The sequence below is a fragment of the Chiloscyllium punctatum genome, chromosome 43 (genome assembly GCF_047496795.1).
Source record: "Chiloscyllium punctatum isolate Juve2018m chromosome 43, sChiPun1.3, whole genome shotgun sequence".
Lineage (NCBI taxonomy): Eukaryota > Metazoa > Chordata > Chondrichthyes > Orectolobiformes > Hemiscylliidae > Chiloscyllium > Chiloscyllium punctatum.
The window spans coordinates 10,017,189-10,044,004 of record NC_092781.1 but is presented as its reverse complement, the minus strand read 5'-3'; positions in this window follow the sequence as shown (position 1 = coordinate 10,044,004).

Below are 26,816 nucleotides of genomic sequence, written 5' to 3'. Positions count from 1 at the left end.
TCTCCTACCGTCTCTGTCTCCCTCCCGCAATTCCGTCTCTACCCCATTTTCCCCACCTCCCACTTCCCACATCTCTCGATTATCTCACCCCCACCCCGCCACATGCAGCCTCACCACCAACTCCCAGTCTCTGGGTCAGAGGGAGAGGGAAGGACCAGGGAGACAGATTTTGTCAGAGAGAGAGGAAGGGCGGGACAGGAGGGAGATAGATTCAGTCAGAGAGAAACGGAGGGATGTGGGGAGAGAGAGACCAAGATAGGGGGATTGAGAGTGAGAGAAGATGGAGAGAGAACGAAGTAGCATGGAGAGACAGAGAGAGGGAGAGGGAAGGGAGAGATAAGCTGAGCGAGGGAGAGAGAGAGAAAGAAATAGGGGAGACATAATGAGAGAGGGGTCAGAGAGAGAGAGGGGACAGAGAGAGAGGGGGAAGATAGAGGGGGTCAGAGAGAGAGGGGACAAAGAGAGAGGGGGACAGAGAGGGGGGTCAGAGAGAGAGGGCGACAGAGGAGGGGACAGGGAGAGAGGATGACTGAGAGAGAGGGGGACAGAGAGAGAGGGGACAGAGAGAGAGGGGCACAGAGAGAGAGGGGGACAGAGAGAGAGGGGACAGAGAGAGGGGGCAGAGAGGGGGACAGAGAGAGGAGTTGACAGAGAGAGGAGGGGACAGAGAGAGAGGGGAGAGAGAGTGGGAGAGAAAGAGAGGGTCAGAGAGAGAGGGGCACAGAGAGAGAGGGGGACAGAGAGAAAGGGGACAGAGAGATGGGGCAGAGAGGGTGGACAGAGAGAGGAGTTGATAGAGAGAGGAGGGGGACAGAGAGAGAGGGGAGAGAGAGTGGGAGAGAAAGAGAGGGTCAGAGAGAGGGGAACAGAGAGAGAGGGGAAAAGAGAGAAGGGGACAGAGAGAGAGGGGCACAGAGAGAGAGAGGGGGGACAGAGAGAGCGCTATAGAGAGAGGGGGACAGAGAGAGGAGGGGGGTAAGAGAGAGGGGGGACAGAGAGGGTGGATAGATAGAGGCAGAACAGAGGGGGGGACAGAGAGAGGAAAAACAGATAGAGGGGGGACAGAGTGAGAGAGGCGGATTGAGAGACGGTGACAGAGAGAGGGCAGAGAGAGGGCGAAAGAGAGAGGAAGGCAGAGAGAGGGGTACAGAGGGAGGTGGGACAGAGAGAGAGGGACAGAGAGACGGTGACAGACAGGGGGCAGAGAGAGGGCGACAGAGAGATGGGGACAGAGAAAGGGGGGACAGAGAAAGGGGGAGGGGGGGGAGAGAGAGGGGTGACAGAGAGAGGGGGTACAGAGAGAGGGGGGGAAAGAGGGACGGGGGCCAGAGCGACGGTGACAGACAGTGGGGAGAGAGAGGGGCACAGAGATAGGGGGGCAGAGAGAGGGGGGACAGAGAGCGAGGGGACAGAGGGAGGGGGACAGAGGGAGGGGGACAGAGAGGGGGGGACAGAGAGATGGTGACAGAGAGGGGGCAGAGAGAGTGCGACAGAGAGAGGGGGACAGAGAGAGGGTACAGAGAGAGGGGGACAGAGAGCGGAGGGGGGTCAGAGAGAGGGGGACAGAGAGGGTGGACAGATAGAGGCAGAACAGAGAGAGGGGACAGAGAGAGAGGGGCAACAGATAGAGGGGGGACACAGTGAGAGAGGGGGACTGAGAGACGGTGACAGGGAGAGGGCAGAGAAAGGGCGACAGAGAAAGGAGGGCAGAGAGAAGTGTACAGAGAGGGGGGGACAGAGACGGAGGGACAGACAGACGGTGACAGACAGGGGGCAGAGAGAGGGCGACAGAGAGATGGGGACAGAGAAAGGGGGGAGAGAGAAAGGAGGGAGAGAGAGGGGAGAGAGAGAGGGGTGACAGAGAGAGGGGGTACAGAGAGAGGGGGAGAGAGGGAGGGGGCCAGAGCGACGTTGACAGACGGGGGTGAGAGAGGGGTACAGAGATGGGGAGGCAGAGAGGGGGGGGAAAGAGAGAGGCAGGACAGAGAGCGGGGGGACAGAGAGAGGGGGACAGAGGGAGGGGGACAGACGGAGGGGGGACAGAGAGATGGTGACAGAGAGGGTGCAGAGAGAGCTCGACAGAGAGAGGGGCACAGAGAGAGGGGGCAGAGAGAGGGGGCAGAGAGAGGGAGTGAGAGAGAGAGAGAGGACAGATAGAGGCGGACAGAGAGGGGTGACAGAGAGAGAGGGGACAGAGAGGTTGGACAGATAGAGGCGGGACAGAGAGGGGGGACAGAGAGAGGCGGGCAGAGAGAGGGTGACAGAGAGAGAGGTACAGAGAGAGAGGGGGACAGAGGGAGCGGGGACAGAGAGACTGTGACAGAGAGGGGGGAGAAAGAGGCGACAGAGAGAGGGGGACAGAGAGGGAGGCAAAGAGTTGGGGGGACAGAGAGAAAGGGTGAAAGAGAGAGGGAGAGGGGGCAGAGAGAGGAGGACAGAGAGAGGGGACCGAGACATGGCGACTGAGAGGGGGGCAGGGAGAAGGGGACAGAGAGAAGTGGGACAGACAGAAGGGGGACAGAGAGAGGGGGACAGAGAGAAGGGGGACAGAGTGAACGGGGACAGAGAGAAAGGGGACAGAGAGAGGTGGGACAGGGAGAGGGGGACACAGAGAGGGGGGACAGAGAGAGGGGACAGAGAGAGGGAACAGAGAGAGAGGGGGACAGAAAGAGGGGGACAGAGAGAGGTGGACAGAGGGAGGGGGGACAGAGAGATGGTGACAGAGGGGGTAGAGAGAGTGGGACAGAGAGAGGGGGGACAGAGAGAGGGTTATACAGAGAGATGGACAGAGAGAGGAGGGGGTCAGATAGAGAGGGGGGCAGAGAGGATGGACAGATAGAGGCAGAACAGAGAGAGGGGACAGAGAGAGGTGGGAGAGAGAGGGAGAAAGAGGGAGAGGGGTTCAGAAAGAGAGGGTGGCAGAGAGAGAAGGGGACAGAGAGACAGGTGGACAGAGATAGAGGACGACAGAGAGAGGGGGAGAGAGAGAGAGGGTGACGAGAGAGAGGGGGACACAGAGAGGGGGACAGAGAGAGGGGGACAGAGACGGGGGTCAGAGAGAGAGGGGGTCAGCGAGAGAGGGTTACAGAGAGAGAAGGGGACAGAGAGAGCGGGGGACAGAAAGAGAGGGGGACAGAGAGATGGGGGGACAAAGAGAGGGGGACAGAGAGAGGGGGAGACAGAGAGAGGGGGACAGAGAGAGAGGGGGAAAGAGAGAGAGGGGGACAGAATGAGGGGGGCAGAGAGAGAGCGGAAAGAGAGACGGGGCCAGAGAGAGAGGGGGCAGAAAGAGAGGGGAAAGAGAGACGGGGCAGAGAGAGGGCGACTGAGATCGGGGTACAGAGAGTGGGGGAGATAGAGAGGGTCAGAGAGAGAGGGGGACAGAGAGAAAAGGGGACATAGAGAGCGGTACAGTGAGGGAGGGGGACAGAGAGATGGCGACAGAGAGAGGGACACAGAGAGGTAGAGGGACAGAGAGAGAGAGGGGGGCAGAAAGAGCGTCGGAGAGAGGGCAACAGAGAGAGAGGAGGACAGAGAGGGGGGGGGGCACAGAGAGAGGGCGACAGAGAGAAGGGACAGAGAGAGAAGGGGGCAGAGAGTGAGGGGGACAGAGAGAGAGGGGGAAGAGAGAGATGGGACAGACAGAGGGGGACAGCGTGAGGGGGGCAGAGAGAGGTGGGCAGAGAGAGGGCGACAGAGAAGGGGGCACAGAGAGTGGGGGAGATAGAGGGGGCCAGAGAGAGGAGGACAGAGAGAGGGGTACAGAGTGGGGGAGAGAGAGGGGGACAGAGAGTGAGGGGATGGAGAAAGTGTGGGACAGAGAGAGAAAGGGGAACAGAGACGGGGGACAGAGAGGGGGTAGAGAGAAGGGGATGAGAGAGGGCAACAGAGAGGGGGGCATGGAGTGGGGGAGAGAGATAGGGGACAGAGACAGGGGGACAAAGAGAGGGGAAACAGAGAGCGCGGGGCAGAGAGAGGGGGCAGAGAGAGGGGGGACAGTGAGGGAGGCGGGTGGGAGAGAGAGGGGGACAGAGAGAGAGGGTCAGAGAGAGAGGGGTTGGAGAAAGTGTGGGACAGAGAGAGAGGGAAACAGAGACGGGGGACAGAGAGGGGTTAGAGAGAAGGGGATGAGAGAGGGCAACAGAGAGGGGAGCATAGAGTGGGGGAGAGAGATAGGGGACAGAGACTGGGGGACAGAGAGAGGGGAAACAGAGAGCGCGGGGCAGAGAGTTGGGGGGAAAGAGAGAAAGGGTGAAAGAGAGAGTGGGACAGAGGGAGATTTGGCAGAGAGAGAGAACCAGAGAGAGAGGGGTCAGAGAGATAGTGACAGAGAGGGGGGCAGAGAGAGGGAGACAGAGAGAAGTGGGACAGAGAGAAGGGTGACACAGAGAGAGGCACAGAGAGAAGGGGGACAGAGAGAAATGGGACAGAGAGAAGGGGACAAAGAGAGGGGGGACAGAGAGAGGGAACAGAGAGAGGGGACTGATAGTGGGTGAGATAGGTGGGGTCAGTGAGAGGGGGATAGAGAGACAGGGGACAGAGAAGGGCGGACAGAGACAACGGGGGACAGAGAGAGAGCGACAGAGAGGGTGGACAGAGAGAGGCGGGACAGACAGGTGGGACAGAGAGGGTGCAGAGAGAGGAGGGCAGAGAGTGGGTGACAGACAGAGAGGACAGAGAGTGGTGGAGATAGAGGGGGTCAGAGAGCGGAGGACAGAGAGAGGGGGACAGAGAGACAGGGGGACAGAGAGAGATGGGGGCAGAGATAGGAGGGACAGAGAGAGGGGGGCTTAGAGCGATGGAGAGAGAGGGGGCAGAAAGAGGGCGTCAGAGAGAGGAGGGAAGGGTGTGACAGAGAGAGGGCGACAGAGGGAGGGGGCACAGAGGCATGGTGACAGAGAGGTGGCATAGAGAGTGCGAACGATAGGGGGCAGAGAGAGAGCGAGAGAGAGAAGGGGGACAGAAAAACGGGGAACACAGAAAGGGGGGGACAGAGAGAGAGGGGGACAGAGAGAGAGGGGGACGGAGAGAGGGGGCAGAATAAGAGGGTGAGAGTGAGAGAGGCAGAGTGAGAGTGGGTGAGAGAAAGGTTGACAGAGAGTTGGGGACAGAGAGAGGGGGGACAGAGAGTGGGGGTCAGAGAGAGGGCGACAGAGAGAGACGAGAGAGAGAGTGGAGGAGATAGAGGGAGTCAGAGAGAGGTGGAACAGAGAGCGGGGGGAAAGAGAGAGGGGTGACAGAAAGAGAGGGTACAGAGAGTGGGGGAGATACAGGGCGTCAGAGAGAGAGGAAAAACAGAGAGGGGGGACAGAGAGAGGGGGGAAGGAGAGGGGAGACAGAGAGGGGGGGCAGAGACGGGGGGAACAGAGAGGGGGTACAGAGAGAGAGGGGTCAGAGAGAGAGGGTGTCAGAGAGAGAGAGGGGGACAGAGAGAGAAGGGGACAGAGAGAGAGGTGGACAGAGAGAGAGAACGACAGAGAGAGGGGGAGAGAGAGAGGGTGACGAGAGAGAGGGGGTCAGAGAGAGAGGGTTTCAGAGAGAGAAGGGGACAGAGAGAGAGGCGGACAGAGAGAGAGGGGGACAGAGTGAGAGGGGCAGAGTGAGGGATGCAGAGAGAGAGTGGGCAGAGAGAGAGGGGGTGAGAGAGAGAAGGGGACAGAGAGAGATGGACAGTGAGGGAGGGGCAGAGAGATGGCGACAGAGAGAGAGGGGGCAGAGAGAGAGGGTGGCAGAGAGAGAGGGGAAAGAGAGACGAGGCAGAGAGAGTGCGACAGAGAGCGGGGCACAGAGAGTGGGGGAGATAGAGGGGATCAGAGAGAGAGGGGGTCAGAGAGAGAGGGGGACAGAGAGAGGGGTGCAGAGTGGGGGAGAGTGATGGGGACAGAGAGTGGGGGTATGGAGAAAGTGGGGGACAGAGAGAGAGGGTGGAACAGAGAGAGGGGGACAGAGAGGGGGCAGAGAGAAGGAGCAGAAAGAGGGCAGCAGAGAGGGGGGCAGAGAGTGGGAGAGAGTGATAGGGGACAGAGAGAGTGGTAACAGAGAGAGCGGGACAGAGAGAGAGGACCGACAGAGGGGGACAGTGAGGGAGGAGGCAGAGAGATGGTAACAGAGAGAGTGACAGAGAGAGGGGGGGGGGGCGCAGAAAGAGGCGTCAGAGAGAGGGAACAGAGAGAGGAAGACAGAGAGAGGGGTGGCACAGAGAGAGGGAGACAGAGAGTGGGGAATAGAGATATGGGGACATACAGAGGGGGACAGAGTGAGGGGGGGCAGAGAGAGATGAGGGCAGAGAGAGAGAGCGACAGAGAGTGGTGCACAGAGAGTGGGGGAGATAGAGGGGGGTCTGAGAGTGGGGGATAGAGAGCGGGGCACAGAGAGTGGGGGAGATAGAGGGGGTCAGAGAGAGAGGGGATCAGAGAGAGAGAGGGACAGAGAGAGCGGTACAGTGAGGGAGGGGGGCAGAGAGATGGCGACAGAGAGAGAGGGACACAGAGAGAGAGAGGGATAGAGAGAGGGGGTGCATAAAGAGGCGTCAGAGAGAGGGAACAGAGAGAGAGGAGGACAGAGAGAGAGGGGGCACAGAGAGAGGTTTCAGAGAGAGAAGGGGCAGAGAGTGAGGGGGACAGAGAGAGAGGGCAGAGAGTGGGCGACAGAGCCTGGGGCACAGAGAGTGGGGGAGATAGAGGGGGTGAGAGAGAGGAGGACAGAGAGAGGTGTACAGAGTGGGGGAGAGAGAGGGGTCAGAGAGTGGGGTGAAGGAGAAAGTGGGGAAAAGAGAGAGAGAGGGGAACAGAGAGGGGGGGACAGAGAGGGGGGTAGAGAGAAGGGGATGAGAGAGGGCAACAGAGAGGGGCGCATAGAGTGGGGGAGAGAGATAGGGGACAGAGAGGGGGGATCGAGAGAGGCGGTTGAAAGAGAGAAGGGGCCAGAGCGACGGTGACAGATGGGGGGAGTGAGAGGGTTACAGAGAGAAGGGGGACAGAGACAGGGGGTGACAGAAAGAGAGGGGGACAGAGAGATGGGGGGAAAAAGAGAGGGGGGACAGAGAGAGGGGGAGACAGAGAGAGGGGACAAAGAGAGAGGGGGAAAGAGAGAGAGGGGGACAGAATGAGGGGGGCAGAGGGAGAGGGGAAAGAGAGACGGGGGCAGAGAGAGGGCGACTGAGATCGGGGTACAGAGAGTGGGGGAGATAGAGAGGGTCAGAGAGAGAGGGGGACAGAGAGAAAAGGGGACATAGAGAGCGGTACAGTGAGGGAGGGGTACAGAGAGATGGCGACAGAGAGAGAGGGACACAGAGAGATAGAGGGACAGAGAGAGAGAGGGGGGCAGAAAGAGGCGTCAGAGACAGGGGAACAGAGAGAGAGGAGGACAGAGAGAGGGGGGCACAGAGAGAGGGCGACAGAGAGAAGGGACAGAGAGAGAAGGGGTCAGAGAGAGAGGGGATCAGAGAGAGAGGGGGACAGAGAGAGCGGTACAGTGAGGGAGGGGGGCAGAGAGATGGCGACAGAGAGAGAGGGACACAGAGAGAGAGAGGGATAGAGAGAGGGGGTGCATAAAGAGGCGTCAGAGAGAGGGAACAGAGAGAGAGGAGGACAGAGAGAGAGGGGGCACAGAGAGAGGTTTCAGAGAGAGAAGGGGCAGAGAGTGAGGGGGACAGAGAGAGAGGGCAGAGAGTGGGCGACAGAGCCTGGGGCACAGAGAGTGGGGGAGATAGAGGGGTGAGAGAGAGGAGGACAGAGAGAGGTGTACAGAGTGGGGGAGAGAGAGGGGTCAGAGAGTGGGGTGAAGGAGAAAGTGGGGAAAAGAGAGAGAGAGGGGAACAGAGAGGGGGGGACAGAGAGGGGGGTAGAGAGAAGGGGATGAGAGAGGGCAACAGAGAGGGGCGCATAGAGTGGGGGAGAGAGATAGGGGACAGAGAGGGGGGATCGAGAGAGGCGGTTGAAAGAGAGAAGGGGCCAGAGCGACGGTGACAGATGGGGGGAGTGAGAGGGTTACAGAGAGAAGGGGGACAGAGACAGGGGGTGACAGAAAGAGAGGGGGACAGAGAGATGGGGGGAAAAAGAGAGGGGGGACAGAGAGAGGGGGAGACAGAGAGAGGGGACAAAGAGAGAGGGGGAAAGAGAGAGAGGGGGACAGAATGAGGGGGCAGAGGGAGAGGGGAAAGAGAGACGGGGGCAGAGAGAGGGCGACTGAGATCGGGGTACAGAGAGTGGGGGAGATAGAGAGGGTCAGAGAGAGAGGGGGACAGAGAGAAAAGGGGACATAGAGAGCGGTACAGTGAGGGAGGGGTACAGAGAGATGGCGACAGAGAGAGAGGGACACAGAGAGATAGAGGGACAGAGAGAGAGAGGGGGGCAGAAAGAGGCGTCAGAGACAGGGGAACAGAGAGAGAGGAGGACAGAGAGAGGGGGGCACAGAGAGAGGGCGACAGAGAGAAGGGACAGAGAGAGAAGGGGGCAGAGAGAGAGGGGATCAGAGAGAGAGGGGGACAGAGAGAGCGGTACAGTGAGGGAGGGGGGCAGAGAGATGGCGACAGAGAGAGAGGGACACAGAGAGAGAGAGGGATAGAGAGAGGGGGTGCATAAAGAGGCGTCAGAGAGAGGGAACAGAGAGAGAGGAGGACAGAGAGAGAGGGGGCACAGAGAGAGGTTTCAGAGAGAGAAGGGGCAGAGAGTGAGGGGGACAGAGAGAGAGGGCAGAGAGTGGGCGACAGAGCCTGGGGCACAGAGAGTGGGGGAGATAGAGGGGGTGAGAGAGAGGAGGACAGAGAGAGGTGTACAGAGTGGGGGAGAGAGAGGGGTCAGAGAGTGAGGTGAAGGAGAAAGTGGGGAAAAGAGAGAGAGGGGAACAGAGAGGGGGGGACAGAGAGGGGGGTAGAGAGAAGGGGATGAGAGAGGGCAACAGAGAGGGGCGCATAGAGTGGGGGAGAGAGATAGGGGACAGAGAGGGGGGATCGAGAGAGGCGGTTGAAAGAGAGAAGGGGCCAGAGCGACGGTGACAGATGGGGGGAGTGAGAGGGTTACAGAGAGAAGGGGGACAGAGACAGGGGGTGACAGAAAGAGAGGGGGACAGAGAGATGTGGGGAAAAAGAGAGGGGGGACAGAGAGAGGGGGAGACAGAGAGAGGGGACAAAGAGAGAGGGGGAAAGAGAGAAAGGGGGACAGAATGAGGGGGGCAGAGGGAGAGGGGAAAGAGAGACGGGGGCAGAGAGAGGGCGACTGAGATCGGAGTACAGAGAGTGGGGGAGATAGAGAGGGTCAGAGAGAGAGGGGGACAGAGAGAAAAGGGGACATAGAGAGCGGTACAGTGAGGGAGGGGTACAGAGAGATGGCGACAGAGAGAGAGGGACACAGAGAGATAGAGGGACAGAGAGAGAGAGGGGGGCAGAAAGAGGCGTCAGAGACAGGGGAACAGAGAGAGAGGAGGACAGAGAGAGGGGGGCACAGAGAGAGGGCGACAGAGAGAAGGGACAGAGAGAGAAGGGGGCAGAGAGTGAGGGCGACAGAGAGAGAGGAAGAGAGAGATGGGGACAGACAGAGGGGGACAGCGTGAGGGGGGCAGAGAGAGGGGGCAGAGAGTGGGCGACAGAGACTGGGGCACAGAGAGTGGGGAAGATAGAGGGTGTCAGAGAGAGGAGGACAGAGAGAGGGGTACAGAGTGGGGGAGAGAGAGGGGGACAGAGAGTGAGGGGGTGGAGGAAGTGTGGGACAGAGAGAGAGAGGGGAACAGAGACGGGGGGCAGAGAGGGGGGTAGAGAGAAGGGGATGAGAGAGGGCAACAGAGAGGGGGGCATAGAGTGGGGGAAAGAGATAGGGGACAGAGACAAAGGGACAGAGAGAGGGGAAACAGAGAGCGCGGGACAGAGAGAGGGGGCAGAGAGAGGGGGGACAGAGAGAGAGGCGGGTGGGAGAGAGAGGGGGACAGAGAGAGAGGGTCAGAGAGAGGGGGCAAAGAGAATGGGACAGAGAGAGAGGGGACAGATAGAGGGGGAACAGAGAGAGGGCTAGCAGAGAGAGGGGGATACAGAGACGGGGACAGAGGGAGCGGGGACAGAGAGACGGTGACTGAGAGGGGGCAGAAAGAGGGCGACAGAGAGAGGGGGACAGAGGGAGAGTTGGCAGAGAGAGGGGACCAGAGAGAGAGGGGACAGAGAGATGGTGACAGAGAGGGGGGCAGAAAGGGGTCGACAGAGAGAGAGATACAGAGAGGGGGCAGAGAGTTTGGGGGGACAGAGGGAAAGGGTGAAAGAGAGAGTGGGACAGAGGGAGAGTTGGCAGAGAGAGGGGACCAGAGAGAGAGGGGACAGAGAGATGGTGACAGAGAGGGGGCAGAGAGAGATGGACAGAGAGAAATGGGACAGAGAGAGGGGGACAAAGAGAGGGGGGCAGAGAGAGGAGACAGAGAGAGGGGGGACAGAGAGACGGTGACAGAGAGGGGGCAGAAAGGGGGCGACAGAGAGAGAGGGACAGAGAGGGGGCAGAGAGTTGGGGGGACAGAGAGAAAGGGTGAAAGAGAGGGTGGACAGAGAGAGGCGGGACACACAGGCGGGACAGAGAGAGAGCGACAGGGAGGGTGGACAGAGAGAGGCGGGACAGACAGGCGGGACAGAGAGGGGGCAGAGAGAGGAGGGCAGAGAGTGGGTGACAGAGAGAGAAGACAGAGAGTGGTGGAGATAGAGGGGGTCAGAGAGCGGGGGACAGAGAGAGGGGGACAGAGAGAGAGGGACAGAGAGACAGGGGGACAGAGGGAGATGGGGGCAGAGATAGGAGGGACAGAGAGAGGGGGGCTGAGAGCGGTGGAGAGAGAGGGGGCAGAAAGAGGGCGTCAGAGAGAGGAGGGACGGGTGTGACAGAGAGAGGGGGACAGAGGGAGGGGGCACAGAGACATGGTGACAGAGAGGTGGCATAGAGAGTGCGAACGATTGGGGGCAGAGAGAGAGCGAGAGAGAGAGGGGGGATAGAGAGAGAGGGGGACAGACTGTGGGTGAGATAGATGGGGTCAGTGAGAGGGGGGCAGAGATACGGGGACACAGAGAGGGGGAACCGAGAGAGGGGTAGCAGAGAGAGGGGGACAGAAAGAGAGGGGGACAGAGAGATGGGGGGACAAAGAGAGGGGGGACAGAGAGAGGGGGAGACAGAGAGAGAGGGACAGAGAGAGAGGTGGAAAGAGAGAGGGGGACAGAATGAGGGGGGCAGAGAGAGAGTGGAAAGAGAGACGGGGGAAGAGAGAGAGGGGGCAGAGAGAGAGGGGAAAGAGAGACGGGGCAGAGAGAGGGCGACTGAGATCGGGGTACAGAGAGTGTGGGAGATAGAGGGGGTCAGAGAGAGACGGGGACAGAGAGAGAAGGGGACAGAGAGAGCGGTACAGTGAGGGAGGGGGGCAGAGAGATGGCGACAGAGAGAGGAACACAGAGAGATGGAGGGACAGAGAGAGAGGGGGTCAGAAAGAGGCGTCAGAGAGAGGGGAACAGAGAGAGAGGAGGACAGAGAGAGAGGGGGGCACAGAGAGAGGGCGACAGAGAGAAGGGACAGAGAGAGAAGGGGGCAGAGAGCAAGGGGGACAGAGAGAGAGGGGAAGAGAGAGATGGGGACAGACAGAGGGGGACAGCGTGAGGGTGGCAGAGAGAGGAGGGGAAGAGAGTGGGCGACAGAGAAGGGGGCACAGAGAGTGGGGGAGATAGAGGGGGGCAAAGAGAGGAGGACAGAGAGAGGGGTATAGAGTAGGGGAGAGAGATGGGGACAGAGAGTGGGGGGATGGAGAAAGTGTGGGACAGAGAGAGAGAGGGGAACAGAGACGGGGGGACGGGGGGGGTAGAGAGAAGGGGAGGAGAGAGGGTAACAGAGAGGGGGCATACAGTGGGGGAGAGAGATAGGGGACAGAGAGGGGGACAGAGAGAGGGGAAACAGAGAGCGCGGGACAGAGAGAGGGGGCAGAGAGAGCGGGGGACACAGAGAGAGGCGGGTGGGAGAGAGAGGGGGACAGCGAGAGGGGAACAGAGAGTGGGGGACAGAGAGTGGGGGACAGAGAGTGGAGGCAGAGAGAGCGGGGGACACAGAGAGAGGCGGGTGGGTGAGAGAGGGGGACAGAGAGAGGGGAACAGAGAGTGGGGGACAACGAGGGGGGATCGAGAGAGGCGGTTGAAAGAGAGAAGGGGCCAGAGCGACGGTGACAGACAGGGGGGAGAGAGAGGGTTACAGAGAGAAGGGCGACAGAGAGAGGGGGGACAGAGAGAGGTGGAGAGAGGGAGGGGGGCCAGAGCGACGGTGACAGACAGGGGATGAGAAAGGGGTACAGATATAGGTGGGCACAGAGAGGGGAGATAGAGAGAGGCCCGGCAGAGAGCGGCGGGACAGAGGGAGGGGGACAGAGGGAGGGGGACAGAGGGAGGGCGGACAGAGAGATGGTGACAGAGAGGGGTCAGAGAGCGCGCGACAGAGTGAGGGGTTACAGAGAGAGGGGGGCAGAGAGAGAGGGCAGAGAGAGGGGTTGAGAGAGAGAGACGACAGATAGAGGCGGGACAGAGAGGGGTGACAGAGAGGGGACAGAGAGGGTGGACAGATAGAGGCGGGACAGCAAGGGGGGACAGAGAGAGGAGGGCAGAGAGAGGGTGACAGAGAGAGGTACAGAGAGAGAGGGGGTCAGAGAGAGGGGCAGAGAGTGCGGCAGAGAGACGTGGAGAGAGAGAAGGGGTACAGAGAAAGGGGGGACAGAGAGCGAGGGGACTGAGAGTGGGGGTCAGAGGAAGGGGTACAGAGTGCGGGAGGGAGAGGGGGTCAGAGAGAGGGGGACAGAGATAGGGGTCGAGAGAGAGGGGGTTAGAGAGAGGGGGCAGAGAGTGGGCGACAGAGAGTGGGGGCAGAGAGCGGGGCAGAGAGGGGGCAGAGAGAGAGGCGGGTGGGAGAGAGAGGGGATCAGAGAGAGGTGGGCGGCAGAGAGAGGGGGACAGAGAGAGAGGGGACAGAGAGAGGGGGAACAGAGAGAGGGCTAGCAGAGAGCGGGGGATCCAGAGACGGGGAAAGAGGGAGGGGTAACAGAGAGACGGTGACAGAGAGGGGGCAGAAAGAGGGCGACAGAGAGAGGGGGACAGAGAGGGGGCAGAGAGTTGGGGGGAAAGAGAGAAAGGGTGAAAGATAGAGTGGGACAGAGGGAGAGTTGGCAGAGAGAGGGGACCAGAGAGAGAGGGGACAGAGAGATGGTGACAGAGAGGGGGCAGAGAGAGGGGGACAGAGAGAAGTGGGACAGAGAGAAAAGGGACAGAGAGAGGCGCACAGAGGGCGGGTGACAGAGAGTGGTGGAGATTAAGGATGTCAGAGAGCGGGACGAAGAGAGAGGGGGACAGAGCGAGCAGAGAGAGAGGGGGCTGAGATAGTCGGCACAGAGAGGGGGGCAGAGAGAGGGGGCAGAGAGAGAGGGTAAGAGAGAGAGGGGGCAGAGAGAGTGGGACAGAGAGACGGGGGACAGAGAGAGGGGGAACCGAGAGAGGGGTAACAGAGAGAGGGGGATACAGAGAGGGGGACAGAGGGAGGGGGGACAGAGAGACGGTGACAGAGAGGGCGCAGAAAGAGGGCGACAGAGAGAGAGAGGGACAGAGAGGGGGCAGAGAGTTGGGGGGACAGAGAAAAAGGGTGAAAGAGAGAGTGGGACAGAGGGAGAGTTGGCAGAGAGAGAGGACCAGAGAGAGAGGGGACAGAGAGATGGTGACAGAGAGGGGGGCAGAGAGAGGGAGACAGAGAGAAGTGGGACAGAGAGAAGGGGGACAGAGTGAGGGCACAGAGAGAAGGGGGACAGAGAGAAATGGGACAGAGAGAGGGGGACAAAGAGAGGGGGGCAGAGAGAGGGAACAGAGAGAGGGGACTGATAGTGGGTGAGATAGATGGGGTCAGTGAGAGGGGGATAGAGAGACAGGGGACAGAGAGAGGCGGACAGAGACAACGGGGAACAGAGAGAGAGCGACAGAGAGGGTGGACAGAGAGAGGCGGGACAGAGAGAGGGGGCAGAGAGAGGAGGGCAGAGAGTGGGTGACAGAGAGAGAGGACAGAGTGTGGTGGAGATAGAGGGGGTCAGAGAGCGGGGGACAGAGAGAGGGGGACAGTGAGACAGGGGGACAGAGGGAGATGGGGGCAGAGATAGGAGGGACAGAGAGAGGGGGGCTGAGAGCGGTGGAGAGAGAGGGGGCAGAAAGAGGGCGTCCGAGAGAGGAGGGAAGGGTGTGACAGAGAGAGTGCGACAGAGGGAGGGGGCACAGAGACATGGTGACAGTGAGGTGGCATAGAGAGTGCGAACGATAGGGGGCAGAGAGAGAGCGAGAGAGAGAGGGGGGACAGACAAATGGGGAGCACAGAAATGGGGGGACAGAGAGAGAGGGGGACAGGGAGAGAGGGGGACAGAGAGAGAGGGCAGAGTAAGAGGTTCAGAGTGAGAGAGGCAGAGTGAGAGGGGGTTAGAGAAAGGTTGACAGAGAGTTGGGGACAGAGTGAGGGGGGACAGAGAGTGGGGGTCAGAGAGAGGGCAACAGAGAGAGAGGAGACAGAGAGTGGAGGAGATAGAGGGAGTCAGAGAGAGGGGGAACAGAGAGCGTGGGGAAAGAGAGAGGGGTGACAGAGAGAGAGGGGACAGAGAGTGGAGGAGATACAGGGAGTCAGAGAGAGAGGAAAAACAGAGAGGGGGGCCAGCGAGAGGGGGACAGAGAGAAGGGGGACGGAGAGGGGAGACAGAGAGGGGGTGGCAGAGACGGGGGGAAGAGAGAGGGGATACAGAGAGAGGCGTTTGGGAGAGAGTGGGTGTCAGAGAGAGGGCGACAGAGAGAGGCGGACAAACTGTGGGGGAGATAGATGGGGACAGTGAGAGGGGGGCAGAGATAAGTGGACAGAGAGAGGGGTGACAGAGAGAGGGGGACAGAGAGAGGGGTTCAGAGAGAGAGGGGTTCAGAGAGAGAGAGGGGGACAGAGTTAGAAGGATACAGAGAGAGAGGTGGACAGAGAGAGAGAACGACAGAGAGAGGGAGAGAGAGAGAGGGTGACGAGAGAGAGGGGGTCAGAGAGAGAGGGTTACAGAGAGAGAAAGGGACAGAGAGAGAGGCTGACAGAGAGAGAGGGGGACAGAGAGAGAGGGATACAGAGTGAGAGGGGCAGAGTGAGGGATGCAGAGAGAGAGTGGGCAGGGAGAGAGGGTGGCAGAGAGAGAGGGGAAAGAGAGACGGGGCAGAGAGAGGGCGACAGAGAGCGGGACACAGAGAGTGGGGGAGATAGAGGGGATCAGAGAGAGAGGGGATCAGAGAGAGAGGGGGAGAGAGAGAGGGGTACAGAGTGGGGGAGAGTGATGGGGACAGAGAGTGGGGGTATGGAGAAAGTGGGGGACAGAGAGAGAGGGTGGAACAGAGAGAGGGGGGGCAGAGAGTGGGAGAGAGAGATAGGGGACAGAGACAGTGGGACAGAGAGAGTGGAAACAGAGAGAGCGGGACAGAGAGAGGGGACGGAGAGAGGGGGACAGTGGGGAAGGTGGCAGAGAGATGGCAACAGGGAGAGTGACAGAGAGAGAGGGGGGCAGAAAGAGGCGTCAGAGAGAGGGGAACAGAGAGAGAGGAAGACAGAGAGAGGGGTGGCACAGAGAGAGGGAGACAGAGAGTGGGGAATAGAGATATGGGGACATACAGAGGGGGACAGAGTGAGGGGGGGGGCAGAGAGAGATGAGGGCAGAGAGAGAGAGCGACAGAGAGTGGTGCACAGAGAGTGGGGAAGATAGAGGGGGGTCAGAGAGTGGGGGATAGAGAGCGGGGCACAGAGAGTGGGGGAGATAGAGGGGGTCAGAGAGAGAGGGGGACAGAGAGAGCGGTACAGTGAGGGAGGGGGGGAAGAGAGATTTCGACAGAGAGAGAGGGACAGAGAGAGAGAGAGGCACAGAGAGAGGGGGTGCATAAAGAGGCGTCAGAGAGAGGGAACAGAGAGAGAGGAGGACAGAGAGAGAGGGGGCACAGAGAGGAAGGCGACAGAGAGAGGTTTCAGAGAGAGAAGGGGCAGAGAGTGAGGGGGACAGAGAGAGAGGGGAAGAGAGAGATGGGGACAGTCAGAGGGGGACAGAGTGAGGGGTGCAGTGAGAGGGGGCAGAGAGTGTGCGACAGAGACTGGTGCACAGAGAGTGGGGGAGATAGAGGGGGTCAGAGAGAGGAGGACAGAGAGAGGTGTACAGATTGGGGGAGAGAGAGGGGTCAGAGAGTGAGGGGATGGAGAAAGTGGGGAACAGAGAGAGAGAGGGGAACAGACGGGGGGGGACAGAGAGGGGGGGTAGAGAGAAGGGGAAGAGAGAGGGTAACAGAGAGGGGGGCATAGAGTGGGGGAGAGATATAGGGGACAGAGAGGGGGACAGAGAGAGGGGAAACAGAGAGCACGGGACAGAGAGAGGGGGCAGAGAGAGCGGGGGACAGAGAGAGAGGCGGGTGGGAGGGAGAGGGGGACAGAGAGAGGGGGCAGAGAGAGGGGTTGAGAGAGAGAGAGGACAGATAGAGGCGGGACAGAGAGGGGTGACAGAGAGAGGGGACAGAGAGGGTGGACAGATAGAGGTGGGACAGAGAGGGGGGACAGAGAGAGGAGGGCAGAGAGAGTGTGACAGAGAGAGAGGTACAGAGAGAGAGCGGGACAGAGAGAGGGGGTACAGAGAAAGGGGGGACAGAGAGCGAGGGGACTGAGAGTGGGGGTCAGAGACAGGGGTAAAGAGTGCGGGAGGGAGAGGGGGTCAGAGAGAGGGAGCAGAGAGAGGGGGCAGAGAGAGAGGGGGTCAGAGAGAGGGGGCAGAGAGAGAGGCGGGTGGGAGAGAGAGGGGATCAGAGAGAGGTGGGCCGGAGAGAGATGGGGACAGAGAGGGGGGAACAGAATGAGCGGGACAGAGAGAGAGAGGGGAAGAGAGAGAGAGAGGGACAGAGAGAGAGCGACAGAGAGAGGGGGACAGAGAGTGCAGGCGATAGGGGGGTCAGCGAGAGAGGGACAGAGAGAGAGAGTGGGACAGAGACAGAGGGGGACAGAGATAGAGGGTGACAGAGAGAGGGGGACAGAGACAAAGGGGGACAGAGACAGAGGGGGAGAGAGAGAGAGGGGGGGACAGAGAGGGGATGACAGAGAGAGGGGAACAGAGAGTAGAGGAGATAGAGGGGGTCAGAGAGAGAGGGACAGAGAGAGAGAGGGGGACAGAGAGCGTGGGCGACAGAGAGGGGGGCAGAGAGCAGGGGAGGGGTGTTACAGAGAGAGGGAGCAGAGAGAGAGGGGGACAGAGAGAGGGGGGCAGAGAGAGAGGCGTGTGGGAGACAGAGGGGATCAGAGAGAGGTGGGCGGGAGAGAGAGGGGAACAGAGAGGGGGGAACAGAATGAGCGGGACAGAGAGAGAGGGGGACAGAAAAAGAGGGGGACAGAGACAGAGGGGACAGCGAGAGAGGGGGACAGAGAGAGAGGGACAGAGAGAGAGGGCGACAGAGAGAGGGGGACAGAGACAGAGGTGGACAGAGAGAGAGGGGGACAGAGAGAGGGGGACAGAGAGAGGGGACAGAGAGTGGGAGAGATAGAGGTGGACAGAGAGAGAGGGGGACAGAGAGAGAGTGGGCAGAGAGAGGGTGACAGAGAGGGGGTTCAGAGACTGGGGGAGAGAGAGAGGGGACAGAGGGAAGGGGACAGAGAGAGGGCGACAGAGAGAGGGGGCAGAGAGCATGGAAGAGAGAGGGGGGAGGGAGAGAGTGGGGGTCAGAGACAGGGCGACAGAGAGAGGCGGACAGAGAGTGGGGGTCAGAGACAGGGGTACAGGTGCGGGAGAGAGAGGGGGTCAGAGAGAGGGGGACAGAGATAGGGGTCGAGAGAGAGGGGGGTAGATAGAGGGGGCAGAGAGTGGGTGACAGAGAGGGAGGCAGAGAGCGGGGGAGAGAGGGAGCAGAGAGAGGGGGCAGAGAGAGAGGGGGTCAGAGAGAGGGGGCAGAGAGAGAGGCAGGTGGGAGAGAGAGGGGATCAGAGAGAGGTGGGTGTGAGAGAGAGGGGGAAAGAGAGGGGGGAACATAATGAGCGGGACAGAGAGAGAGAGAGGGGAACAGAGAGAGAGGGGGACAGAGAGAGAGCGACAGAGAGCGGTGGACAGAGAGTGGAGGAGATAGAAGGGGTCAGAGAGAGAGGGACAGAGAGAGAGGGGGACAGAGACAGAGGTGGACAGAGAGAGAGGGGGACAGAGAGAGGGGGGCAGAGAGAGGGGTCAGAGAGTGGGAGAGATAGAGGTGGACAGAGAGAGAGGGGGACAGAGAGAGAGTGGGCAGAGAGAGGGGGACAGAGAGAGGGGGACAAAGAGAGGGCGACAGAGAGAGTGGCACAGAAAGAGGTGGAGGTAGAGGTGGTCAGAGCGAGATGGGGAAAGAGAGAAGGGGAGGTAGGGGGGTCAGAGCGAGGGCGACAGAGGGAGGGGCACAGAGAGTTGCGGTGATAGAGGGGGTCAGCGAGATGGGGACAGAAAGAGCGAGAGGTAGAGTGGGTCAGAGAGGGGGGACAGAGAGCGGGGCACAGAGAGAGGGGCACAGAGAGTAGGGGAGATAGAGGGTGACACAGAGAGAGGGGACAGAGAGAGGGGCAGAGAGAGATGGGGGCAGATAGAGTGGGACAGAGTGAGGGGGCAGAGAGAGAGGGGGAACAGAGAGAGGGGGAGAGAAGGGGAAAGGGAGAGAGGGGGAAAGGGAGAGGCAGGTGGGAGGGAGAGGGAGGCAGAGAGAGGGCGACAGATAGAGGGGCACAGAGAGTGGGGGAGATAGAGGGGTTCAGAGAGAAGGGGACAGAGAGAGGGGAGATGGAGGGGGACAGTGACAGGGGGACAGAGAGAGGTGGAGATAGAGGCGGACAGAGAGAGGTAGACAGAGAGTGGGGGATAGAGAGAGGGGTACAGAGTGGGGTGAGAGAGGAGTTCAGGGAGTGGGTGGATGGAGAGAGTGAGGGGCAGAGAGAGAGTGGGCAGAGAGAGGGTGACAGAGAGGGGGTTCAGAGACTGGGGAGAGAGAGAGGGGACAGAGGGAAGGGGACAGAGAGAGGGCGACAGGGAGAGGGGGCAGAGAGCATGGGAGAGAGAGGGGGGTGGGAGAGAGTGGAGGTCAGAGACAGGGCGACAGAGAGAGGGGGATAGAGAGTGGGGGTCAGAGACAGGGGTACAGGTGCGGGAGAGAGAGGGGGTCAGAGAGAGGGGGACAGAGATAGGGGTCGAGAGAGAGGGGGGTAGATAGAGGGGGCAGAGAGTGGGCGACAGAGAGGGGGGCAGAGAGCGGGGGAGAGAGGGAGCAGAGAGACGGGGCAGAGAGAGAGGGGGTCAGAGAGAGGGGGCAGAGAGAGAGGCAGGTGGGAGAGAGAGGGGATCAGAGAGAGGTGGGCGTGAGAGAGAGGGGGACAGAGAGGGGGGAACAGAATCAGCGGGACAGAGAGAGAGAGGGGAACATAGAGAGAGGGGGACAGAGAGAGGGGGACAGAGAGAGGGGGACAGAGACAGAGGGGGACAGAGAGAGGGGGACAGAGACAAAGGAGGACAGAGAAAGAGGGGGAGAGAGAGAGGGGGGACAGAGAGAGAATGACAGAGAGAGGGGAACAGAGAGTGGAGGAGATAGAGGGGGTCAGAGAGAGAGGGACAGAGAGAGAGGGGGACAGAGAGCGTGGGCGACAGAGAGGGGGGCAGAGAGCAGGGGAGAGAGGGGGGGTCAGAGAGAGGGGGCAGAGACAGAGGGGGACAGAGAGAGGGGGCAGAGAGAGAGGCGTGTGGGAGAGAGAGGGGATCAGAGAGGGGTGGGCGGGAGAGAGAGGGGGACAGAGAGGGGGTAACAGAATGAGCGGGACAGAGAGAGATGGGGACAGAGAAAGAGGGGGACAGAGAGAGAGGGCGACAGAGAGAGGGGGACAGAGAGAGAGGGGGACAGAGAGAGGGGGACAGAGAGAGGAGAGGGGCCAGAGAGTGGTAGAGATAGAGGTGGACAGAGAGAGAGGGGGACAGAGAGAGAGTGGGCAGAGATAGGGGGACAGAGAGAGAGGGGGACAGAGAGAGAGAGGGAGTGGGCAGAGAGAGGGGGACAGAGAGAGGGGGACAAAGAGAGGGCGACAGAGAGAGTGGCACAGAAAGAGGTGGAGGTAGAGGTGGTCAGAGAGAGATGGGGAAAGAGAGAAGGGGAGGTAGAGGGGGTCAGAGCGAGGGCGACAGAGGGAGGGGCACAGAGAGTTGCGGAGATAAAGGGGGTCAGCGAGAGGGGGACAGAAAGAGCGAGAGGTAGAGGGGGTCAGAGAGAGGGGTACAGAGAGCGGGGCACAGAGAGAGGGGCACAGAGAGTAGTGGAGATAGAGGGTGACACAGAGAGAGGGGACAGAGAGAGGGGCAGAGAGAGATAGGGGCAGAGAGAGTGGGACAGAGTGAGTAGGGTAGAGAGAGAGTGGGACAGAGAGAGGGTGACACAGAGAGGGGGGAACAGTGAGGGGGGAAAGAGAGAGGCGGGTGGGATGGAGAGGAGGGCAGAGAGAGGGCGACAGAAAAAGTGGGAGTTAGCGGGTGTCAGAGAGAGGGGGACAGAGAGAGGGGCACAGAGAGAGGGGCACAGAGAGTGGGGGAGATAGACGGGGACAGAGAGAGAGGGGACAGAGTGAGGGGGCAGAGAGACGGGGGAACAGAGAGAGGGAGAAAGAGAGAGGTAGGTGGGAGGGAGAGGGAGGCAGAGAGAGGGCGGCAGATAGAGGGGCACAGAGAGTGGGGGAGATAGAGGGGTTCAGAGAGATGGCGACAGAGAGAGGGGAGCAGGGAGAGGGTTTACAGAGAGAGGTTGGCAGAGGGAGGGGGGACAGAAAGACGGTGACAGAGAGGGGGCAGAGAGAGTGCGACAGAGAGGGGGCAGAGAGAGGAGTGAGAGAGAGAGGGGAAGAGAGCGAGGGGGACAGAGATGGGACAGAGAAAGGGGGACAGAAAGAGAGGGGACAGAGAGGGTGGACAGATAGAGGTGGTACAGAGAGAGGGGACAGAGAGAGGTGGAGATAGAGGCGGACAGAGAGAGGTAGACAGAGAGTGGGGGATAGAGAGAGGGGTACAGAGTGGGGTGAGAGAGGAGTTCAGAGAGTGGGTGGCTGGAGATAGAGGGGGGCAGAGAGAGAGTGGGCAGAGAGAGGAAACAGAGAGGGGGTGCAGAGACTGGGGGAGAGAGAGAGGGACAGAGGGAAGGGGACAGAGAGAGGGCGACAGAGAGAGGGGGCAGAGAGAGGAAACAGAGAGGGGGTGCAGAGACTGGGGGGAGAGAGAGAGGGACAGAGGGAAGGGGACAGAGAGAGGGCGACAGAGAGAGGGGGCAGAGAGAGGAAACAGAGAGGGGGTGCAGAGACTGGGGGAGAGAGAGAGGGACAGAGGGAAGGGGACAGAGAGAGGGCGACAGAGAGAGGGGGCAGAGAGCATGGGAGAGAGAGGTGGGTGGGAGAGAGTTGGGGTCAGAGACAGGGCGACAGAGAGAGGGGGACAGAGAGTGGGGGAGATAGAGGGTGTCAGAGAGAGAGGGGCAGAGAGAGAGGGGGACAAAGAGAGGGGGACAGAGAGAGGGGGACAGATAGAGCAGGGGACAGAGAGAGGGGGACAGAGTATGGGGGACAGAGAGAGAGGGGGGACAGAGAGAGGGCACAGAAAGTGGGGGAAATAGAGAAATGGGGACAGAGATAGAGGGGGGCAGAGAGATGGAGGCAGAGAGAAGGGGGAACAGAGAGAAGTGCTCAGAGAGTGGGGGAGATAGAGGGGGTCAGAGAGAGGGGGACAATGAGAGGGGGAGATACACGCGGACAGAGAGCGGGGAGATAGAGGGGGACAGAGAGTGGGGGACAGAGAGAGGGGTACAGAGTGGGGTCAGAGAGAGGTTCAGAGAGTGGGTGGATGGAGAGAGTGGGGGACAGAGAGAGGGGGGCAGAGAGAGGGGGACAGAGTGAGGGGGCAGAGAGAGAGGGAGACAGAGCGATAAGGGCAGAGAGAGGGGTGATGGAGAGAGGGGTGACAGAGAGAGAGGGGCAGAGAGAGGGGACACAGAAAGACTCAGAGTGAGGGGGCAGAGAGAGAGGAGGACAGAGAGAGAGGCGTGTGGGAGAGAGAAGGGTCAGAGAAAGGCGGTTGGGAAAGAGAGGGGGACAGAGAGAGTGGGGGACAAAAAGGGTAATAGAGAGGAGACGGGTGGGAGAAAGAGAGGGGCAGAGAGACGGGGACAGAGAGTGGGTCAGATAGAGTGGGTCAGAGAGAGGAGGACAGAGAGAGGGCGACAGAGAGCGAGGGTCAGAGAAAGGGCAACTGAGAGAGGGGGACAGTGAGAGGGGGAGATACAGGGGATCAGAGAGAGGGGGAACAGAGTGAGGGGGCAGAGAGAGAGGGGGACAGAGAGAGGGGAACAGAGAGAGAGGTAGGTGGGAGAGAGAGGGGGTCAGAGAGTGGCGGGTTGGAGAAAAAGCGGGACAGAGAGAGAGGGAGACAGAGAGAGGGGGGGACAAAGAGGGGGGATAGAGGGAGGCAGATGGGAGGGAGAGGGGGGCAGAGAGAGTGGGGACATAGAGAGTGGGGACAGAGAGGGACAGGGAAACGGGTTCAGAGAGAGGGTGACAGAGAGAATGGGACAGAGAGAGGGTCAGATAGAGGGGGTCAGAGAGAGGGGGACAGAGAGAGAGTGGGACAGAGAGAGGGGGGAAGAGAGAGAGGGGGACAGGGAGAGGAGGTGACAGAGAGAGGGGGGACAGAGAGAAGGGGGACAGAGCGAGAGAGGGGAGAGAGAGACGGGGAGAGAGAGTGGGGGAGAAAGAGGCGGTCAGATAAAGGGTAACAGAGAGAGAGGGGAACAGAGAGAGGGGGACCGAGAGAGAGAGAGGGGGGGCAGAGATAGGGCTAAAGAGAGAGGGGGACAGAGAGAGGAGGTGGGGTCAGAGAGAGGGGGAACAGAGAGAGGGGGAACAGATAGAGGGGGATACAGAGAGAGAGAGGGTGACTGAGAGACGGTGACAGAGAGGGGGCAGAGAGATGGCGACAGAGAGGGGAGCAGAGAGAGGGGGTACAGAGAGAGGTTGGCAGAGGGAGGGGGGACAGAGAGACGGTGACAGAGAGGGGGAAGAGAGAGGAGTGAGAGAGAGAGGGGAAGAGAGCGAGGGGGACAGAGATGGGACAGAGAGAGGGGGACAGAAAGAGAGGGAACAGAGAGGGTGGACAGATAGAGGTGGGACAGAGAGAGGGGACAGAGAGAGAGGACATGAGATTGGGCGACAGAGAGAGGGGGCAGAGAGTGGGGCAGATAGAGGGCAGAGAGAGGTGAGTCAGAGAGAGGGGGACAGAGTGAGGGGGACAGAGAAAGAGGGGACAGGGAGAGGGCGACAGAGAGGGGGGCAGAGAGCAGGGTAGAGAGAGAGAGAGACGGGTGGGAGAGAGAAACGGGAGAAGAGAGTGGGGAAGATAGTGGGGGTCAGAGAGAGGAGGACAGAGAGAGAGGGTGCAGAGAGAGGGCGACAGAGAGAGGGTGCAGAGAGAGGGGGCAGAGAGAGAGGGGAAACAGAGAGAGGGGGTGACAGAGAGAGGGGGTGACAGAGAGAGCAGGGGGACAGAGAGAGGGCGACAGGCAGTGGGGGGACAGAGAGATGGTGACAGAGAGAGGACAGAGAGAGGCAGGACAGAGAGTGGGATAGAGAGTGGGACAGAGAGGGGGGGCAGAGTCAGGGGGGGAGAGAGAGAGGTGGACAGAGAGAGGAGGCAGATAGAGGGGTCGGAGAGAGGGGGGCAGGGAGAGGGGACAGATAGTGGGTGAGATAGGTGGGGTCAGTGAGAGGGGGATAGAGAGACAGGGGACAGAGTGGGACAGAGACAGCGGGGGACAGAGAGAGAGCGTCAGAGAGGGTGGACAGAGAGAGACGGGACAGACAGGCGGAACTGAGAGGGGGGCAGAGAGAGGAGGGCAGACAGAGGGGGACAGAGAGACAGGGGGACAGAGAGAGAGGGGGACAGAGAGAGCGGCAGAGTAAGAGGGGCAGAGTGAGAGAGGCAGGGTGAGAGGAGGTTAGAGAAAGGTTGACAGAGAGATGGGGACAGAGAGAGGTGGACAGGGAGCGGGGGGAAAGAGAGAGGGGTGACAGAGAGAGAGGGGACAGAGAGTGTTGGAGATAGAGGGAGTCAGAGAGGGGGGAGCATAGAGGGGGGCCAAAGAGAGGTGGACAGAGAGAGGGCGTACACAGAGGGGAGACAGAGGGGGGGGGGGAGTAGAGACGGGGGGAACAGAGAGGGGGTACAGAGAGAGGCGTTTGGGAGAGAGTGGGGGTCAGAGATAGGGCGACAGAGAGAGGGGGACAGACTGTGGGGGAGATAGATGGGGTCAGTGAGAGTGGGGACAGAGAGAAGGGGACAGAGAGAGGGGTGATAGAGAGAGAGAGACAGAGTGAGAGGGGGTCAGAGTGAGAGGGGGTCAGAGAGACAGAAGGGGACAGAGAGAGAGGTGGACAGAGAGAGAGAGAACGGCAGAGAGAGGGTGACGAGAGAGAGGGGGTCAGAGAGAGAGTGTTACAGAGAGAGAAGGGGACAGAGAAAGGGGACAGAGAGAGGGGTGACAGAGAGAGGGTGACGAGAGAGAGGGGGTCAGACAGAGAGGGTTACAGAGAGAGAAGGGCACAGAGAGAGAGGCGGACAGAGAGAGAGGGGATAGAGAGATGGGGGAACAGAGAGAGGGGGGACAGAGGGGGGAACAGAGAGAGAGGGGGACAGAAAGAGAGGGGGACAGAGTGAGAGGGGTAGAGAAAGATGGGGCAGAGTGAGGGAGGCAGAGAGAGAGTGGGCAGAGAGAGAGGGGGCAGAGAGAGAGGGGAAAGAGAGACGAGGGCAGAGAGAGAGCGACAGAGAGCGGGGCACACAGAGTGGGGGAGATAGAGGGGGTCAGAGAGAGAGGGGTTGAGAGAGAGAAGGGGACAGAGAGAGGTGGACAATAAGGGAGGGGGCAGAGAGTTGGCGAGAGAGAGAGAGGGGGCAGAGAGAGAGGGTGGCAGAGAGAGGGGAAAGAGAGACGGGGCAGAGAGTGGGCGACAGAGAGCGGGGCACAGAGAGTGGGGGAGATAGAGGGGATCAGAGAGAGAGGGGGACAGAGAGAAGGGTCCAGAGTGGGGGAGAGAGATGGGGACAGAGAGTGGGGGTATGGATAAAGCGGGGGACAGAGAGAGGGGGGGAACAGAGAGAGGGGGACAGAGAGGGGGCAGAGAGAAGGAGCAGAGAGAGGGCAGCAGAGAGGGGGGCAGAGAGTGGGGGAGAGAGATAGGGGCCAGAGACTGGGGGACAGAGAGAGAGGAAACAGAGAGATCGAGACAGAGAGAGTGGGACCGAGAGCGGGGACAGTGAGGGAGGGGACAGGGAGATGGCGACAGAGAGAGGGACAGAGTGACAGGGGGCAGAAAGAGGCGTCAGAGAGAGGGGAACAGAGAGAGAGGAAGACAGAGAGTGGGGGGGGGGCACAGAGAGAGGGAGACAGAGAGAATGGAAGAGAGTGATGGGGACACAGAGAGAGGGGGACCGCGGGAGGGGGGACAGGGAAAGAGGGACAGAGAGAGAGGGGATAGAGAGAGGGGGACAGAGGGAGTGGGGGACAGAGAGACGGTGACAGAGAGGGGGCAGAAAGAGGGCGACAGAGAGAGGGGGAACAGAGAGAGGGGGAACAGAGAGAGGGGAAGCAGAGAGAGGGGGACAGAGAGAGGTGGACAGAGAGAGAGGGCATAGAGAGAGGGGGACAGAGGGAGGGGGGACAGAGAGACGGTGACAGAGAGTGGGCAGAAAGAGGGCGACAGAGAGAGGGGGACACAGAGAGGTGGGACAGAGAGAGGGGACAGAGAGAGCAACAGAGAGAGGGGGGACAGAGAGAGGGGGACGGAGAGAGAAGGGACAGATAGTGGGTGAGATAGATGGGGTCAGTGAGGGGGGATAGAGAGACAGGGGACAGAGAGAGGGGGACAGAGAGCGCGGGAAACAGAGAGAGAGCGACCAAGAGGGTGGACAGACAGAGGCGGGACCGACAGGCGGGACAGAGAGGGGGGCCGAGAGAGGAGGGCAGAGAGAGGGTGATAGAGAAAGGACAGAGAGTGGTGGAGATAGAGGGTGTCAGAGAGCGGGGGACAGAGAGGGGGACAGAGGAACAAGGGGACAGAGAGAGAAGGGGACAGAGAGAGAGGTGGACAGAGAGAGAGAACGACAGAGAGAGGGGGAGAGAGAGAGAGGTTGACGACAGAGGGGGAGACAGAGAGTGGGGGAAAGAGACAGGGGGTCAGAGAGAGAGGTTTACAGAGAGAGAAGGGGACAGAGAGAGAGGCGGACAGAGAGAGAGAGGGGGACAGAGAGAGAGGGGGACAGAGTGAGAGGGGCAGAGAAAGATGGGGCAGAGTGAGGAAGGCAGAGAGAGGGGGCAGAGAGACAGGGGGGCAGAGAGAGAGGGGGCGAGAGATAGAAGGCGACAGAGAGACGTGGACAGTGAGGGAGGGGGCAGAGAGATGGCGACAGAGAGAGAGCGGGCAGAGAGAGAGGGTGGCAGAGAGAGAGGGGAAACAGAGACGGGGCAGAGAGTGGGCGACAGAGAGCGGTGCACAGAGAGTGGGGGAGATAGAGGGGGTCAGAGAGAGAAGGGGAGAGAGAGAGAAGGGGGACAGACAGAGGGGGACAGTGGGGGAGGGGGCAGAGAGATGGCGACAGAGAGAGAGGGGGCAGAGAGAGAGGGGGGCAGAGTGAGAGGGGAAAGAGAGACGGGGCAGAGACAGGGCGACAGAGAGCGGGGCACAGAGAGTGGGGGAGATAGAGGATATCAGAGAGAGAGGGGGTCAGAG